General features: G+C 42.4%; 3 long non-coding RNA genes across 3 annotated transcripts; all 3 read left to right on the plus strand.

Moving 5' to 3' along the window:
- The first annotated feature begins 3,715 nt into the window (after nt 1–3,715).
- LOC138224705 (uncharacterized) lies at nt 3,716–8,389 on the plus strand. Its single transcript, XR_011183135.1, has 3 exons — nt 3,716–3,802; nt 3,874–3,918; nt 8,180–8,389. It is a non-coding gene; the product is annotated as an uncharacterized lncRNA (long non-coding RNA).
- A 1,874-nt stretch (nt 8,390–10,263) lies between these two features.
- On the plus strand, nt 10,264–13,143 carry LOC107075727 (uncharacterized). The gene is made up of 4 exons (XR_001477222.2): nt 10,264–10,356; nt 10,684–10,778; nt 11,136–11,275; nt 12,828–13,143. It is a non-coding gene; the product is annotated as an uncharacterized lncRNA (long non-coding RNA).
- Nucleotides 13,144–13,650: 507 nt separating this feature from the next.
- On the plus strand, nt 13,651–17,500 carry LOC107075732 (uncharacterized). The gene is made up of 3 exons (XR_011183338.1): nt 13,651–13,723; nt 15,944–16,131; nt 17,134–17,500. It is a non-coding gene; the product is annotated as an uncharacterized lncRNA (long non-coding RNA).
- Nucleotides 17,501–18,151: the final 651 nt, after the last annotated feature.

Below are 18,151 nucleotides of genomic sequence, written 5' to 3' on the forward strand. Positions count from 1 at the left end.
CGAGACTCGGTTCAGTTGCCCAATAAACACCGAGATTCAGGAGAGGGGCGGGAATTTTAAATGTGTTGTTGGTCCTCTGGTCTAAGAAACAGGAAGGAGTTATTATTTAGCAAGAAGTAACATTTAATCGGTGTCGCCTTTCTTTGTTAAAAACTCTGAGGCGTCCTTTTATACTGTAGCTGTAATCTTTTGTTGTTTGTCTCGTATTTTGTTCGTCTGAACACGTGAAATCACGGCGCTAAGTTACACGAGTTGCTGTGGAAACTTTATTTCTGCTTCAGACACGTTGAGCCTCAGTGATCGTGAACCTTCGTGCAGATGAAGATGATGATGAAGCAGACGATGATGGTGAAACCCTCATGTGTCGGAGCGCGTCTTCTAACTGTTACTGGAGAAACAAGACTGAAGCTCAGACCTTTCCAAAGGCTGAGTCCCTGAGCTGTGAGGATCATGAGGACCAGCTGGACAGTCCACTGTCCACTCCACAGCCCTGAGGAAGGAGGTAGGCAGGACAAGAGCTCGTCTTTAATAGAAGCTGTGAGAACTGACGGAAGATTTTACTTTATATGTTTGTTCTCATCTTACATTTTATGAATGGGCTCGTTGTGTTAAATGTGCTGTGTATTGTGTTGTGTCTTTTACCTGCCTCCAAAAAACCTTTCCCCTCTGGGACAATAAAGTAAGTAAGAGTTGTCCAGTTCTGGAGGGGTCAGTGTGTGTCTGCAGCAGGGCTGTCCAGTCCTGGTCCTGGAGGGGTCAGTGTGTCTGTAGATGAACCAGATGTTTTATATCAGCAGCAGATGAACAGCTGGGAAAAGGTGTTTGTTTGGTCCAGTTTAACCAGTAACCAGCTGGTTTAGCTCCAGAGTCTCTCCTCTGTAGCTCTAAACTGTGTCCATGAGAGATCTAGAGGACAGACAGAAATTACATGTTGAATTGTGTTTGTTGATAATTACATTATAATATTGATTTTTCTCAGCACTACAATAGATAAATAAAGAATACAGATTCTGATTTAATCTTTATTTAAAAACAATTCCCTAAACAGTTAAATGTTATTTTTTCCAGTAATGTTATTGAATATTTATAGACAGAGACAATGTTTTGAAATCTGTTGAATATATATATACATACCTGTATAGATCTTACACTTAAACTTGTCTCTGCTGGATCTCTTTGGGTTGCTTTGTGTTATGTTTGTATTGTCTCTCTCTGTTCAATCTTGTAATTGCTATCGTGATGTGGAATAGTGTTGTCAGTTGTTGTGTTGAAAGGAGACGATCTCTGTTGTAGTAAACTGTGTTGTGCTCTTTGATCCCTCTGTCTGAGCTGCTCCTACACTGTTGTGGGTATTTTCTCAGGGATGGCCTCTGGAGAATCTGTACCAGCCTCAGGAATGGACACCGATATCAGCTGACTGGTCCTTCACTCCTTCATTCTGATAATTCACTACACTAATGTACTGTTTTAACATAATAAAACACTCCTGAGCAAACTTTTAGTCACTAGTTTTTATCTTATTTTTGTTCTTTAATTAAAATCAGGTTGTGAACACCTCTTCCGTGCTCTTGGGTTTTATTTTCAGTGTCTGTGAAGGAAACTGTGGTCTTCGTGGTGATGATAGAGCTCTCTGCTAGTCATTATATCGAAGAGTTTAGGGGGAACTTCTGATATGAGCTCTGTACCTTGTGAGGGGTGAGATTCTCATGGAGAACAGTGGAAAGGTGAAGCCTGATTGTCCACATTTCTAATTCAAGTCTAATTCCATCATACTGTCAAACTCAGAGCTGCTCAATACAAACAGATGGAGTCACACTGACTCACTGCAACACCTTTCACAGTGAAGCAGAGTCCTGTGCAACAGGCAGGACTGACAGCCCCTCTGAACACTGTGCAGGATCACAGCAGCTACAGATCACTGCAGGATTCAGTGCAGCTCCAACTCTCCTCAATCGTCACAAACATCAATTCACTTCATCTGTACTGCAGTTGTGCAGTGGCTCCTGCAGTCCAGCAGTGCTCTCTGCTCTGTCTTAATACAGAAGAGGGTCCTGCTCTCGGCCGGGGCGTGAATCGCAGTTTTAAAGCTTTTATATTTGGATGCGCTGAACTCTCTGCGCGGCGCTATGGCTCGTCGTGTAGGGCGCTGGTCTGCGATAATGAGAGTCCGGGTTCAAATCCCCAGGCTAATGTACGGTCAGTGCAGACCGGGGTTCAAACCCACACAGAAAAGCTTTTGTAAAACCCGAAACACAGTAGATAAGCAGAGATACTACTTTTAGAATTGCAAGAACAGGAGGGATACCTTTTTATTTTTTTCGATTTTTTTCGTGTACCGTAATTATACCAGATAAGTATGACCGCGGAGTTACTTCAGATTTGCCAGGAAGTATAGCTCACTCAACTAAATCCCGACTCTATATACCTCAACCCCGGGTTCGAGACCCGCCTGGCTCAGCTGATATTTTTCTCTCGAGCTGAACTTGCGCTCTTCTGATTGGACAGTCTTACACCAACCTCTTCCACACGCTGATTGGACACTACTAACACTGAACCCTGCCCTTAAGCCCAGCCACACCCCCTGTCTCGGTCACCATGGTGACGGGACGCGTTCCCACAGCAGCGCAGTCCTCGGGCGGCTGGGCTCTAATCGAGGCCGGGGATGGAAGCTGAAGTCTAGGCCGCAGACCAGCGGCTCCCGACTCCCCGACCACGACAGCCCGGTGTACCGCGGCTGTCTCTGCGAGCCGCTTGGTGTGGCTGCTCACAGGGGGACCCGATTCACGGTTCTCTACACCCCTGTACCCAATCCTCCCACACCCCAGACCCCAGAACAATCAATTAACCAATTAACAGTCACAGCAGTTTATTACAGCAAATAAGGATATAAAGCATAAAACAATTACACTATACAGCAGTGTTATTAAGCAGGTATCCACACATTTCCATCTCGGTCCCCGGTGTCTCTTATTTTGCTACCTTTTTCGTCCTTTTCGCGCTCATCAGGGGGTTCACGTTATAAATAGGGGCGGGTCTGTGCTCCAAACCCGAGCAAGCTGGGGTCCCGGCCAGAGGGAGGGGAGGTGGGGGGACTCCGGCGGCTCGCTGGCTGGGAGAGAGGCGGCTGGTACCCCGCTGCTCTCCCGGTACAGGCGCTTTGCTCGGCTGCCGGGGGAAAAAAAACATCCATTAAATTTCTTACAAGTTTTGTCAAAAGCAGCAACTTTTTCTACGATAAATGCATATTAAGTGTTTTAACTCTCTCGCTTTAACCTTTAGAGCAGAACAGCCGGCGTTTCGAGAGCAAGGTAAGCGGTTTCTCTCTCTCTCCCCTCACACCGGGGGTTTCGGTTTTCACACCGGGTCTCACACGGCTGGGCTCCAGTTTCCTGCGGTCGGTGACCAGTAACTCGAGTTACCAGTTTCCCCCCCAATTCAAGCTAAACGGAGCGGTCGGCGCGTCTTCATGCAAACCGGCTCCGGAGAAAGAAAACCCAGCCGGACCTGCAGCTGCACAGTGAGTCGATACCGGTAAGAGACGAAGCCCCTGTGAAAGTAGTTTTCAGTCCTAAACGAGCCTTGAAGCTGCGCTTTCCTGAACGGGTCTCTCTCGGCCTCTAGGAAGAAGAGACTCGGACTCGCCTGTGAATCCGCCGCGGAGCTCCGGTCACTAGGTACACGGGTGGGTCTGCGCTCAGGTCTCCACACCGAGAAGGACCCGACAGCCGTCGTTTAAAGCCCAGAGCCGCGCCAGGATCCTGCAGAAGCCTGGAATACAAACAAGAAAAAGCGTATTGTGCAGGTAAAAACACAACATACAACAAGCAGTTTAAAGAAGCTGAAGCACGATTTTAATACCATGTTTCTCCGCAGAGTCAAACCACAAGTCCTACAGCCAGTCCGGCAGCTCCGCCTAAAGTAAGTTAAGCAATTCATTTACTTTTAAAGCCCCATTTTATAACACTTTCCACTCGGACCGAGAAAAGCCGACAGCCGTCGCCCATGATCCTACTCCAGCTAAACGGTAAACTTGAGAAACTTTCTTTGTTTGCCAACTCGCTATTTAAAGGCAGAGAAGCGATACGGGCGTCGGAACCGCTAAACAGCCGCGGATTGAAGTCTAATTGCAGACTGACCGCACCTGCCTTCTCATTCAGACTCGGCCAATAGGGGCGGGGGATCCCGGAGCTGCTTGTCTCTGCTACTAAACAGCGAGTTTTCAAACGGGGACACGAGAGACCAAAAATCCCCTAACGGGGACAGTTAAACAAAAAAAGAAATCTCATCTGAGGATAAAGGTTTGTCTGAGCTACTCAGCTTGCAGCCCTTCCAGTGCACTCCACTGCAGTAATCGGACTCAACCAGCTGCTTAATTACTGCTGATCCTGCTAATTATCAATTTAACAGCACAGGGAGCAGCTACACTGTAATGCAGTGGACTGGAGAGGCTGCAAGTAGCTCTGATTCCAGTATCAAGGTCCCACCTTCACACTACAATACCCTGAGACAGGATGGGCTCCCACACTGACACTACACTGCCCACTCATGCTCTTTATTCACCTCAAGGCAACACTGCTCACAGGGAACACAAATAAGGAACAAGCAGGTGTCGACTCCACTCTGGAAAGGAAACAAGGAAATGGTTCTGGCTGTGGAGTTGTCTGTGTGTCGGGAGACTATCAGGCTGCAGAGAAACAGGACACCTTGAGACAGAACAGGAGTCTGAAGAGGCTCTGAGACTGAAGGCAATAACTTCTACACCTGTGCTCAACCCATTACCTCACCACATCCTGCCCAAACAGTTAATAAACCTCATTCTCAGCACTCATTACTAAACCAGTTTAGTTTCTCTGGTTTATACACTTTCCTGTGATGAATGTTAATGGTTCCTGCCCCTCGCCTGCTTTCTGACAGCATCCAAACCACACGGCAGCTCTCCTGCACTTGTTGGGGTGAACGTGACTGTCGCAGGGGAAGGACATGTTTCTGATAATGTGGAGTGAGTCTGAATCCTGCAGTTAGTATGTGAATGTGATTCAGACATCAGGACTCTGCAGTGACAGTGTTAAGGACAATTGTAGCTGTTGTCTCACACATGAAGAAAACTCCAGAGCCAGAATAAATGTTCTTCTCAGTGTGGAATTCTCCCCTACTTGTTCCTCTGCAGCTCCCACACTGACACTCCTCTCCACACTGAACATGTTCAAACAGGCAGGTTTTTCCTACAGCTGAACAATCTCCTTTCACCAACAGCCTCAGCTGCACTCCCACCCAAAGACACTCAAATCTTTTTCATGGTCCAGTGGAATAATTCTAACAGCCCAGAATATGAACAAAGCACATTAATTCAAGTCACTGGCCGTGTCAGTCAGCCCCTCCTGTCAAGGTGTATTGATACTGTGGGATACTTGAAAATGCATGTTTTCATTGGAAAGGTACAGGGTCCTCCATCAGTACTGCAATGAGTCAACTTTACAGTCAAGCAATTTGTTCTTGTGATCAGAACAGAAATATTATCCTGGATTTATTCTGTGGTAATTCTCTGCATACATTTGATCATATTGGAATAAAAAATGTTCAACTTTCCATTTTGAAGTTACTGGGACACATTCACTTTAAATACATTTCAGAGTGTAGAACAGTATGTGCTTGTATATCCCTCTGAGATAGTAACTGTATGAGGTCTGAGACCCATTGAGCTCACTGCCCTCTGTAATCATCTGAGATGCTTTGCTATTGCCACCAAGTTCTTATTTAGTCTTCAGGTTATCATACTTCAATTGTTTTTCCTTCTGTCAATAGCATTGAAATCCAGGCATTAGACCCAAGAGGTTAATGTGTTTCATCAGTTATTCTCCTGATGACCTCCTTGGTTGCATTATAAAGTGACTCAAAGCTACAGCACCTGAATATTTGATGCGTGTCCTCTGAGCTGAGATGTAGATGACATGTATGGTCCCTAACTAACACCACCTCTAATCCTACTCCTGTACATGTGATCAGCATCTGAGCTCAGAGGGAGCGCAGAGGACATTGAGGTGTTGCTGGAGCTCTCAGCTCTGAGTCCACAGCCTTCAGGTTTGAACTTCAGTGATCCAGTACACTAGTGCTGATGGAGACAGACAGGTGAAGGAGTCTCCTCATGATCTCCCCAGGCCAGGCCATGACTCTCACAGAAGGTGCTGTTCTCTGGAGCATCTGCAGCTCCTTTCTTTCTCCACACTTGAACCTGTCATCTCTGTACTCTGAGCACAAGCTGACGCCTGGTGGAGGTAATGTCATGGCCTGGGGATGCAGGAATGGCTCAGACTGGGTCACTCATCTTTATTGAGGATGTAGCTAATGATGGCAGCAGCAGAGTGATTTCTGAAGTTTACAGAAACGGGGTCTCTGATGCGGTAGAAAAGGCTTCCATACTTATTGGACAGTACTACTGTCATGCAGCATTACAATGACCCAAAGCATCCAGTCAGTGCAACCAAAGAGCTCATCAGGAGAAAACAGAAACTGGTCAAGTGTGTCTACAGATCTCAGTCCAACTCGAAGTCACTGCTTTAGCATGATATAAAGTAAAAGCATCTCAAGAACAGGCGATACCTCATCTTCATTGATGACACCGAGTACAGTGAGCTCATTTACTGGTTTACACTCTGAAATGCAGGTAAAATGAATGTGTCCCAATAAGTCAGACCATATGACATGATGAGGATTAATTCACCACTATTCCTGCTGCCTCCTGATGTTCATCCACGCTCACAGAGCTGCGAGATTGATTTCCAAATTGAGGAGAATCTGATTTACAGGGTGAGTTGGCTTAAATCCCCACACCCTGACATCACACTGACACTCCTTCACTACAGCTGCAGCACTGAAGTAATCAGCATTAATGTGGAAGTCTGACATGTACAATTCATCAAGCATATTCTGTAGTTGTCTAGAACTCATCTTATATACTTGTTTCTGTATCAATACTAATATTCTCAATTATTTAAGATTTAAAACCAGAACACTGAACTTGTTGCTGGGCTTGTCAGCTACACCTCACTGTCTTCTGCAGGAACAGAAAACATTTAAATCCTCCTGAGCAGCATTTTACAGGCTGAAAAAAATCAAAACCTCAAGAATAGACAACTTGTTGGCTGAAGAGAGGAGGATGCTAAGAATATTGAGCTGACTGTGTCCAGACTGCAGGCAGTTATTGTCTCAAAGGCAGCTTCACCCACATGTTTCCCAGTCTTTACTGTCACTTGAAATTACAGCACTGAACTGGCAGTGCTTGAATATGATCAAATGTATGCAATTCCAAAAATCAACAGTATATGTTTTATTGTTTGTTATTCATTGTCTCCTGTTAATGAATAAACATTGCTTGACTGTAAAGTTGTGGCTCATTGCTGGGGTACTGGGTGTAGATCTAGGACTAGTTGTATTTAACAATACAGGGGGTTGACATGATTTGCTGTGGAACTGAGGGGCCTGTGCTCAGGGGCAAACGGAGAACTAATCTAGTTATGGGAAGCACTTGATTAGTAGTAACACCGTGTTCAGTGGAGTATTCTGCACTCGGGTTTTAACTGTATAACAGTCTAGAGCCCATTCAGTGATCTAGTGCTCAGTATCCCGCACTGTGCCGGGTCAGATGTGATGGCCGTACTGTACAGCACACCTCGCTCTGCATGACCCCGGCATATACAGATTCCTTATAGCACCAAGTTATTTTTAAAAAAGTCAAGACGAACCTAGAACGAGTTAAAATATAAAAGCAACGGGGAGAGTAGAGTTTAAAAAGCACAACCCAGCTCGGACAAACAGACCGCGTCTCTTTCGGCGCTGCAGCGCGATGTGAACAAACCTCATCTTGGTCAGCTTCCTGACGGATGTGTAGTGATTTGAACGTTGAAATTAAAACTTCATAGGGTTCCTAAATTTGAATCGAATTTAAAGCAGGTATTTCCCGTGAGAGTAAGGACACGGTCTGGAGGTCATGAGCCCTTTTTATTCTAAACTCATTTTCCCGACATTGGGACGAGCCTGTGTTTCGCAAAGCGAGCTGCGCTGTACTGCCGAGTGATTCCCTGAGCCCCTCCCCCAGCTCAGCTCCTCACTCCTGTCTGATGACTGTCGCTGCGGTGCTGCTCAGGGCTGAACTCCGAGCTCTTACCTGCTTGTCTTGTTTCAGGTCTCCCCTGGCTGCTGTCCCTGCCGCCCGCACAGGACCCATCCCGCACTGACCAGACTGCCGGCGCTGGACAGGAAATCGTCATCCCGGATACCGTTACTTGTCATTATGTAACTCACTCTGTATTTTTTTTTGTTTCATTGTTGCCAACTTTCTTTTATTTGTATGCTTGCAAAACTTAATAAAGAATTTTGACTTCTGTCTTACTTACTTCTTCTTTTCTTCGTAACATTATTCCTAACAAAAATAAAACCAAACAAAACGGTGAACGAGCACCGCCCATAATTAATATTCATGAGGGGCGTGGTTAATGAGGGGGCGTGTCGCATAATCGAGTAGGGGAGTGTCGCATTATTCATAAGAGGGTGTTGCCAAATGATGACGTCATACTAGCCAATCAAAATGTCTGGATGAGAGCCCACCTCCAAGCCTTTTGCTCTCAGGTGATTGGTCAGTTTGAAGCAAAACTTCAGTTATGGGATATAACCCCATTTTCTCTATTCTGATTGGTTGAAGGGCCTGTCAATCAAATCACCACACCCCTAAAAATGACGCACTTCTTAAGGGTTGTCTTTATATGATTGACATGAGGTTTAACCCAATCCCAGAAGCCCATCTCCAAGACCAGCCCCGGGTGAGATTTGTTTAATACTAATGAACTTTAATTCACTTAATACATAAACAAAGTATTCATTATAATGAATTAGAATAATTTAAAATATTAATTAGTAATTAAAATGTATACAGCAACTCTTTTTGTTTAAAATTCCCTAAGATATTTACATTTTTTAAGTAACACAATCAGAAAGACAGCAACCAAGTTTTTAAAAATACATTCTCCAAAAAAAAAGACAAATAAGCCAGAAGTAAAATGATTTTAAATTTTATTTGTGTTCAGTACAAGTGTAAACATACATTTTAGAAATCAAAAAGCATTCGAGTGAAAACGCTTTCTTTCCAGTTGAAAAAAGAAAAAGAAAAACAGAGCTTACTAAAATACAAGTGACTGGTCAACCAATTTTAATACAAATGTAAATACATGAGAGCATTAACGCCGACATCTTACTGACAAAACAAGCAGTAGAAAAAAATGCACACAGGAAACATGAGAAAATAACATTATGTACACTAGAATTGATTTTCTATTTCACATTATCACATACACAAATAACTCATTAAAATACAAGTGATTAGTGCACGAGTTTAATAAATGCAAATTTAATGCAAATACCAGTTAACAAACATCTTACAGAAAACAATCACTTTTTCCACAAAAGCGGTGAGCGTTTTAATTCAGTACAAACAATAAAAACCTTAAACATTAAAAAAAAATTCTACCCAAAAACTAATTTTCTAGTTCATATTAACAAGAAAAATGCAAATAAGCTAATTAAAATACAGCGACTGATTTAAATAATGCAAATGTAATGCAAATATAAGTTAACAAACATCTTACAAAAAACAACAGAAAGTCACTTTTTCCACACTAAAGTTGGCGTTTTAATTCAATACAAACAATAAAAACCTTAAATAATAAAAAATAACAATTCTAGCCAAAAACTAATTTTCTAGTTCATATTAACATGAGAAATGCAAATCAGCTAATTAAAATACAGCGAATGATTTTAATAAATGCAAATAAGGAGTTACCGCCGCCATCTTGCTAATCAAACACAAACAACACAAAATCACTCGATACTCACTAGCTGAAAGTCAGGAACGTCCAGAAACTTAACGATTCCGTGATGTGTCATAACGAAATCATTAAAAATAGGCCAAAAAACGACTAAAAAACGTAATAAAATCGAGAAAACGCCATTCACAAACCTCACCTTCCCTTTTCGGCAGAACTTCCGGAAGGAGCTATGCTGGGGGCGGGGCTTATGTAAATATGAGAATCTCAGCCAATCAGAATCCATGACGTCACGACGAAACCACGCCTGTTGGCAGTAGAGGGTGGGGCTGCACCGCCCTTATGCGTTGGGAGGACGAACTACAATTTAGATTAATTGTAAAACCGCTGCCTATATATTGAATATTAATAAAGGATTTTGGTGGGCAGAGCCGCAAATAATGTCGTCTCGCCTGTTTATTGGTCACTTTGGGCTCCAGGTCCTATAAATTCTGACCCACCTGATTATCCTCCTTACGCGCGAGAGCGGGTGAGACAGACAGCGGTAAGTAACTTGTACAAACGCTTTTTAAGCTTTGCTGCTCTGTACATTTAAACCTGTATTAGGTCATTGTTTTACAATACTTTTCTACTCTATTTCTTATTCTTATTTCATCTGGGCTGTGCTTCTGTTGTGTGCAGAATCCTGTGAATATTCGTTCACATATCGTGCTGCTTGCTACTGCTCTTGAAATGTACTTGTAATTCGAGACTAACAAACATCACTCTTTCAGTTTTGTCCACTAAATCACATTTTTAGTCAATCTGGCGGGATCATGTATGAGTCGAGAGGTAAGTTTCAGTATTTTCTCTGCATCTCGTTTCTCTCCAGCTCTCTCAGTCCGGAGCTCGGCCAGGACTCGCGGCCCCAGTGACAGTGAGGGGAGAGTTTTACTGCCTGCTGCTCTGGTATCGACAACATGTCGGGTAAGAACCGGGGAATGGTGTCAGACAGACGGGGCGCTGCTTTCACAGCCCTGGTCAGCTCTCTTGGGCAACTCACTGGTACCCTGGCTTGACCAAGAGGAGCGGGCTGTCGGGCTGTGGGAGCAGCTGTCTGCAGAGCCGCGTATAGAGACCGTGTACCTGGCTCTGCCGTCTGTGGCTGCAGGCTGCCCTCTGGTGGTGGCTAAGAGCAACAGCGTGTGAGCTCGGGCTTCTGAAACAGTGGAGCTCACTCCACAACTTCACTGTTCAGTCCTTTACTACCGTTCTTACTCACTGCAGTGTGAAATGTACTCTGACACAGCTCGACTTAATGACTGCATTTGTCTGTCATACCAGCTTTCAACAAAGGCTTCGACTTCACCTCCAGCCTGGTTCCACTTTCACCTTCATCTCCCTCCCTGCTGCCTCCTGCTGCTCCTCCCTCTACTGAGGACTGAGACTGTGAAGAGTCAGAATCTGGCTCTGGGATTGACAGGGTGAGTTGGTTTAGATCTCTACATCCTGACATCACACTGACACTCCTTCACTACAGCTGCAGCGGTGTCACAGTCTAGATCTCTTCATACTGTCCTTCACTTCTTCCTCTGCCACTAATGTTCCTGATCTTTTCAAATAAAGGCTAATAATTCACAGTGATCTATGTCCATCACAGGAATCCTGAGTGTCTTCAGCTCCTCCTCTGAGTTCAGATGCTGATGGCATGTCCACTCCCTAACCCCACTACTAACCCCACTCCTCACTCTTCTACATGTGATCAACATCCCAGCTCAGAGGAGGAGCTGAAGACACTCAGGATTTCTGTGATGGTCAGAGAACACTGTGAATTATCAGCCTTTATTTGAAAAGATCAAGAACATTAGTAGCAGAGGAAGAAGTAAAGGAAAGTATGAAAAGATCTAGACTGTGACACTGCTGTAGTGAAGGAGTGTCAGTGTGATGTCAGGGTACAGAGATATAAAGTGTGAGGAAGTGTTCTGGCACAACCTGACCTATTTTAATGAGTTTACTTCTCTTTTTCCAGCTTTCAACAAAGTCACTGAATTCAGTCCAGCCTGGTTCCAGTCTGTCAACATGTGATGAATAAACACCTTCAGCTTCCTTCCTGCTGCTCTTCTCTCTCACTGAGGACTGAGACTGTGAAGAGTCAGAATCTACATTAGTTTCTCTCCCACTGCAGACCAGTCTGCAATCTGCTTCAGGAGTGGACAGTGACTGGGGAATTAGACTCTCCCCCTGCCCTCTCTCTGCACTGTCCTGCCTCTCTCCTTCTCTGCCTGCTGCTCTGTGTGTGAAGTGTGTTACTGGCACCCCAGCTCTGCCTTTTACACACACTATTCAAGGTTTGCTCTTCAGGGTTCAAGTATATTTATGTTGAGTGTTTATTTATCACTGGTTGACCAGCCTGGAGTGAATTCAAAAGCTTTGTTGAAAACTGAAAAGAGACTCATGTCCCCCAAGTCTCCAGGTGAGTTCTGCACAATTTCTCCTATTTCCTACAGCAGCTTCTCCCAGTAACACCTCTGCAACTCCACAGTTAGAAATAAATCTCATGCTTGTCACTTTGGTGAACTATGAGCTATATTGCACTTTACAGGTATGTGATCTTTATTGTACACTGTCTGAATGCTCAGGTAATGCTCAGAAATTATTTGACATAACTTTACTCTAAGTAAGACATATTGCACAATCCTTAAGACATACTCAGTGCTATTATTATTCATATTTCTCCAGGGGTGTAAGTTAATCTGCAGATCACTTTGTTTTTTATTATATGTTTCTAAATATCTCACTCCCTATTCCCTCTGAATCACTTCAGTGTTTCTGCCTGTATTGTCTCTGCCTCTTCATTCTTCTATTTCCCACTTTGACAAGTTATAATGCTCTCAGTTGTAGTATTTGAGAGGAGGTGATCTCTGCTACAGGATATCAGTCTCCAGTGAATGCTGGGCTCTTTGATATGTTGAATTTGTTTAGCTCTATAATTGTTAAATCCATCCTGCTAACTATGAATTACTTTGCTTGTTGCAGCACTGTAGTGGAGCTGATGGAAGGGGCTGCAGATTTAAGATTTGCATTCCCTGCAGGCCAAATACACACCCTGAGACCGGAAATGTTCTCACCTGAACGCTACACTGAACATTCCCGGTCTTCAGTCTTGGCTGTGGGGTGGTGTCTGTGTGTTGGGAGGCCATCAGGTTGCAGAGAAACAGGACACCTTGAGACCGAACAGAAGTCTGAAGAGGCTCTGAGGCTGAAAGCAACAACTTCTACCTGTGTTCAACTGATTGACTACTGTGGTAAAAGAGTGAAAATAAAACCAGGAATGACTAACACTTTTAAAATATTTATTTGTTTCTTTCTTCTTTTTTTCATCATGGAATAAACCTATTACTTGTTCTTTTAAACCTCAATATATTTGTGTATATACTGTGTATAAAGGAGATGAATATCAGTAAAATATTTTCTTTGCAGATCTGTGTTTAGTTGCCTAGCTGAATTACCCGCGTGGAACGGGTCGTGACCACAAGCTCAGAAACCGACACCATGTGTGAACGAGAAAACCATTACAGGTCCCTGGAAGTCACTCGTAAGATGTTGCCTATTGTTCAAATTTATAATAAAAATAAAAATCTAATTTTATTCTTAGTTTGTTACTTAAAGTATTACAAAAACTTAACCAAAAAAAAGAACGGTGTGAGTTATACAGAAATTCACAGATAAATAATAAACAAAGCAAACAAATCCAGCAATAATAAACTCACCTGCTGCCGGTAGCGTCTCCACTCCGCAAGTGTGGGACACGGCTCGCTTGGCGCAGGTGAGGCTGGTGTCGATGACGTCATGTAAACGCGACCATGCAGGAAGAGTGGGGGAGTTCGATTCAGACAGAGCTGTACTCCAGACCGGTCAGGGAATATCTCGGGGTATGATGGCCGCAACCACACACAATACTTTTAGTTTTTAGCTATGAGAGACTCAAACTACCTAGCGCTGTGAAAGATATAAATATTTCAGTTTGAGAAAACAAGATTCGTGAGCTGGCACATGATTATCTTGTTTTCCCTGGAGATTTAATCGGCTGATGCAGTTGGAAATATTCATGTTTTACATCTGCTTAAGGCACATCTTCTAATATTAACACGTCAACTATTTTCTCTTAAAGATTTTGATTCATGAACGGGTGATAACACACAAGTAAACACAGTTTTGACAGTGATGTTCTTAAAACAGAACAGAGATGTTAGTCCTAGTTAATCAAAGATTCATCGCTGGCAGGTCGTGTCTTACTGTCAAGAGCAGAGGGAGTTAATCATTTTGTGTGGTTCAATCACACTGGAGTTTCCTAAACACATTCGTGATGATTCTGACAAATTACTTTATTTCATATTAAAGAATAAACCCCATTATGTCTGATAACATCATCTTGTGTAGCCCCTAAAACAGTGTGGCTTGACTGTTCTAGTGTTCTAGTTCTAACAGCCCTACACTCTATGGACCTCAGTTAAACATATTATCCAAATATAGAATCTCTTCCAAAGACCTACAGGAGATGGGTGTACATCATACACTTACTCAGTTTATATACAATTTCCTTTTCTGGGAACAGTATGTACAAGTGAACTCGGGGAAGTCTCTCACCATCAGCAACCAGCACAGGGGTACCCCAGGGGTGCGTGCTGTCCCCACTGCTTTTCACATTGTACACTGATTGTGTACGCCGCTCTGACATCTGTGTGATTATCAAATAATTGGTTGATTTGGACTTTTGAATTATGGTGAATACAATCATAGACAGGAGAAAAATATATTTTTTAAATGGCGTCAGGATAATTCCCTGTTTTTAAACACAAAACAAAAGAAATTATCATTGATTTCAGAAAGAAATGTTCCAATCCTCTGAACACTGTAATTGTAAATGGAATGGATAGTGAAACAGTAAATTAATATAAGTACCTTGACACTATTATTATTTGTAAATTAACTTGGACAGCCACCACAGAGGAAGGTATTTGAAGGTGCAACAAAGGTTGTATTGTTTAAGGAAATTAAGGAGTTTTAATGTAGACAGCAAATTGTTGCCATTTTTATAAGAGTTTTTCTTTTTATTCAGAGCAGTCTAACCTTTTGTATTCAGAGCTGGGGAGGTGCTTTGTCCTTGCAGAACAAAAACAAGTTGAAGAAAGTGATCAGGACTGGTGGCAAGATTACCAGCGCATTCTTTGACTCGGTACCATGTCTTACAGAGCAACGTGTTATTAACCTTGCACGTAAAATCTTAGATGACCCCTCTCATCTTTTCTTTTTGAATATACACTCCTATTCTCTGAAAGGAGTTACCAGATTTCCTGTATTGCCTTGATACCTAAAAGCATTCAATTTGAACAAACAGTGATCAAAAACAATGAAACATGAAAAAAACAATGTTCAGAGCTACAGATCTCGTTGTTGTTTTAGACACTTTACTAGTTAATTGTCTGTTTTTAAACTTATGATACCGGACTGAATTCTGACTGAGCAGTGTTGTTAAATGTTGTTCTGTATTATGGTATTCTACTGTTGTTGCTGTGTTGTATTATTGTCATATATGGTATATGTTTATGAGCTCTTGATGTGCAAGACAAAGTCCTTTAGAGGCAATAGAGACTGTTCTCTAGAAACAAGAGATTGAAAGGATGAGAAACAAAGGCAAAGATAAATTGGGCTTAACAAGCATAAGTCATTTCTTTTTGATTTCAAGAAAAGGAATAAAATGAAACTCCATTTCTGAGCCACTTTATTTTACACTGGTAAGAAGACAAAACTGGATGGATTTTTTGAGGGTGGAAATGGAAAGATTTTTTTTTCTAAATTTGAGAAGAAATTTATTTTTTACATGTGTTTTGGATACAAGTCTTCTTTTGGTTTTTGTTTTATTTGATCAGGGTAGACTTGTTTTTTATCTGTAATTTAACGAAGGTGTGTTCTGGTCTTGAGTTCTGTCTGCTGGTCAACCTGGCAGATGACTGTATCCCACAGGGCATCACGCTTTCATTTAGTTTTCATTGAATAAGTATTACAGAAGTGCAACATGTCTCAATCTAAAGTCTAACTTTTCGATTCTTAATGGAAAGTCTGACATTACTTTCACTTTCCTGTTTCTACAGCAACAGTCCAGCCTCCCAGAATCTCCTGTTTAATTCCCTCTCAGTCTGTTCTGGTCTGCAGTGACTGAGCACCTGCTGCAGGTCCCCCAGGAGAGCTGCACTGAGGGGGTGAAGAGGGTCTCTCCTGTGGGTGAAGACCCCTGAGCTCCTGTGGGGGGAGAAGCACGTTATCAGCGCAGCTGTGAGAGGTAAATAAAGAGCTTAAGGTCTAATGTAACTCTAGTGAATTTGCTTTACTGACTTCCTCAGATGTTATGAAGAAGCATGTTCTGTGATTTGCACGTTTGCTGTCAGGTTTTAAACAGCGGACAAGTAGGTGTCACTCTGCCCTGTGCCCCACAATTTCCATACCAGAGCCCCAGTTCAAAGCCTCCTGAGATATATTTTAAATATTCTGGTTTCTACAGGGCTCAGATGGGTCATTTCAACTCATACTCTTGGAGTTTTATCTGGGACTATCTGGGAGTTTTGCTCACAGGTGATTTGACATGCTCCTGGACTTTCTACTGTACTAACCCTGTCAAGTCCAGTCTTACCTTATGCAGTCAGATAAAAGCATGTTGTGAATATCAAAGCTATGATTTTGGGACCGCGTTGTCCAAGCAGAAATCCACCACTGGTGTTTATTATTTTTGACTGCTTCCATTCTGTTAGGCTTCTCTGGCAAATTTGTTTTTATCACAGTTATTTGAGCTGATAATGATTTGAGCTAATTCATGATAAGTATTAAAACAGTAGGCTTAGATTAAACAGACAATAATTAAACAGCAGGCTTTGTATTGATGATGTTGTCCTCTGGTCTTGAGCAACTTTCCTTCCCTGCTGCTGACACCCCAATCTACAGCAAACCTGTCAATACTTATTTTGAAGTCTGAGAATTATATTTGTATCTGCAGTTAAACGTGTGTGTCTGTATATACATGTGTCTGGGACACTGTAACACCAGACTGGCAAAGGCCAGTAAATATCTGAGTAATACAGTGGGATGTTTTGGCAGGTTGTTAACCTATACTTGTATGAAACAGACTGGTTTTTAGGCTTATAATGATTTTCAATATCAATTACTACATTTTGACATGGACATGAAATGTGTATATAGCACTTTTGGGTCTAAGAAGCCTTGTCACATTGTCAAATCTGCTTTCATATTTACCGATGGAAGAATAATTGTATTTCTTCATTCTCAACAGTGCTGTCAGTCACAGGCCTTTCCCTGAGTCCCTGAGCTGGGAGGATCATGAGGACCACCTGGACAGTCAATAGTCTGCTGCTTCACCTTCATAAGAGGTCACTCTTAACAGCAGTTTCTTTCATCATTAAGAGGGAGTTATGGACTACTCTTTCAGGGGATTCTTAAATATCACATTCCTTTTTTTTAACAAATGTTGGTATTAAATGGGTTGCTAGGAAAACAATACAGTGATCATTGTATCACCTGATACACATACTCGGTTTTCAGTAATAGCTCTGCACCTGCAGTTACGAGTGTTGAACCTTGAATCTCTGTATGTCTCCTGTATTTCAAAGAATCAGTTCACAGTTCAGCTTTTTTTATGAAATAAGGAAAATGTGAACTTGGTTAGTAAGCAAACTAAGAAGTGTTTTCCTTATGAAATACGACCTTTTCTGAGTAAAAGGTAATTTTCTTCTAAGTGGTATTTATGATGACCTTATCTTGTTGGATCTCTTGGAGAATCTCTGTTGATTTACATCCAATATACATTTATCCTAAAATAGTGAACAGTATATATTTGGTAGAGGAAGAGCTTTTGATTTGGATCCCATTACTTGAATGTTAAAAATGTTTTTTTCCCCATCACTGGCTTATAGTTAAATATCTAAAGGGTTCCTGGGTGCTCCTTCCTTTCAGCAGATACACATTTTAATCTTTAACTAGTAAATTGCTTCACTTGAGTCCATCCTCAAAATGTCTACTTAAATGTGGAGCAGTGTTCAGAGCTACAAAGCTGATTGTGTGTGTGTGTGTTACAGCACCACACTGGCTCAATTAACTGTGCAATGCTCTTTCAGAGGACAGCCTGATTTGGTCCTAGAGCACAGTGATCATTTTGCTGATGGTATGTTCAGACACAAGAGAGCACATTAAGCTTTTCTGACATGTTCGCTTTCTGTCTCACCTTCATGTTAATGTATTAAGCATTCCTACACAAGGCACTTTGTAATTAACATTGGAGTCTCTTATCCTTT

The sequence above is a fragment of the Lepisosteus oculatus genome, chromosome 23 (genome assembly GCF_040954835.1).
Source record: "Lepisosteus oculatus isolate fLepOcu1 chromosome 23, fLepOcu1.hap2, whole genome shotgun sequence".
NCBI classification, from domain to species: domain Eukaryota; kingdom Metazoa; phylum Chordata; class Actinopteri; order Semionotiformes; family Lepisosteidae; genus Lepisosteus; species Lepisosteus oculatus.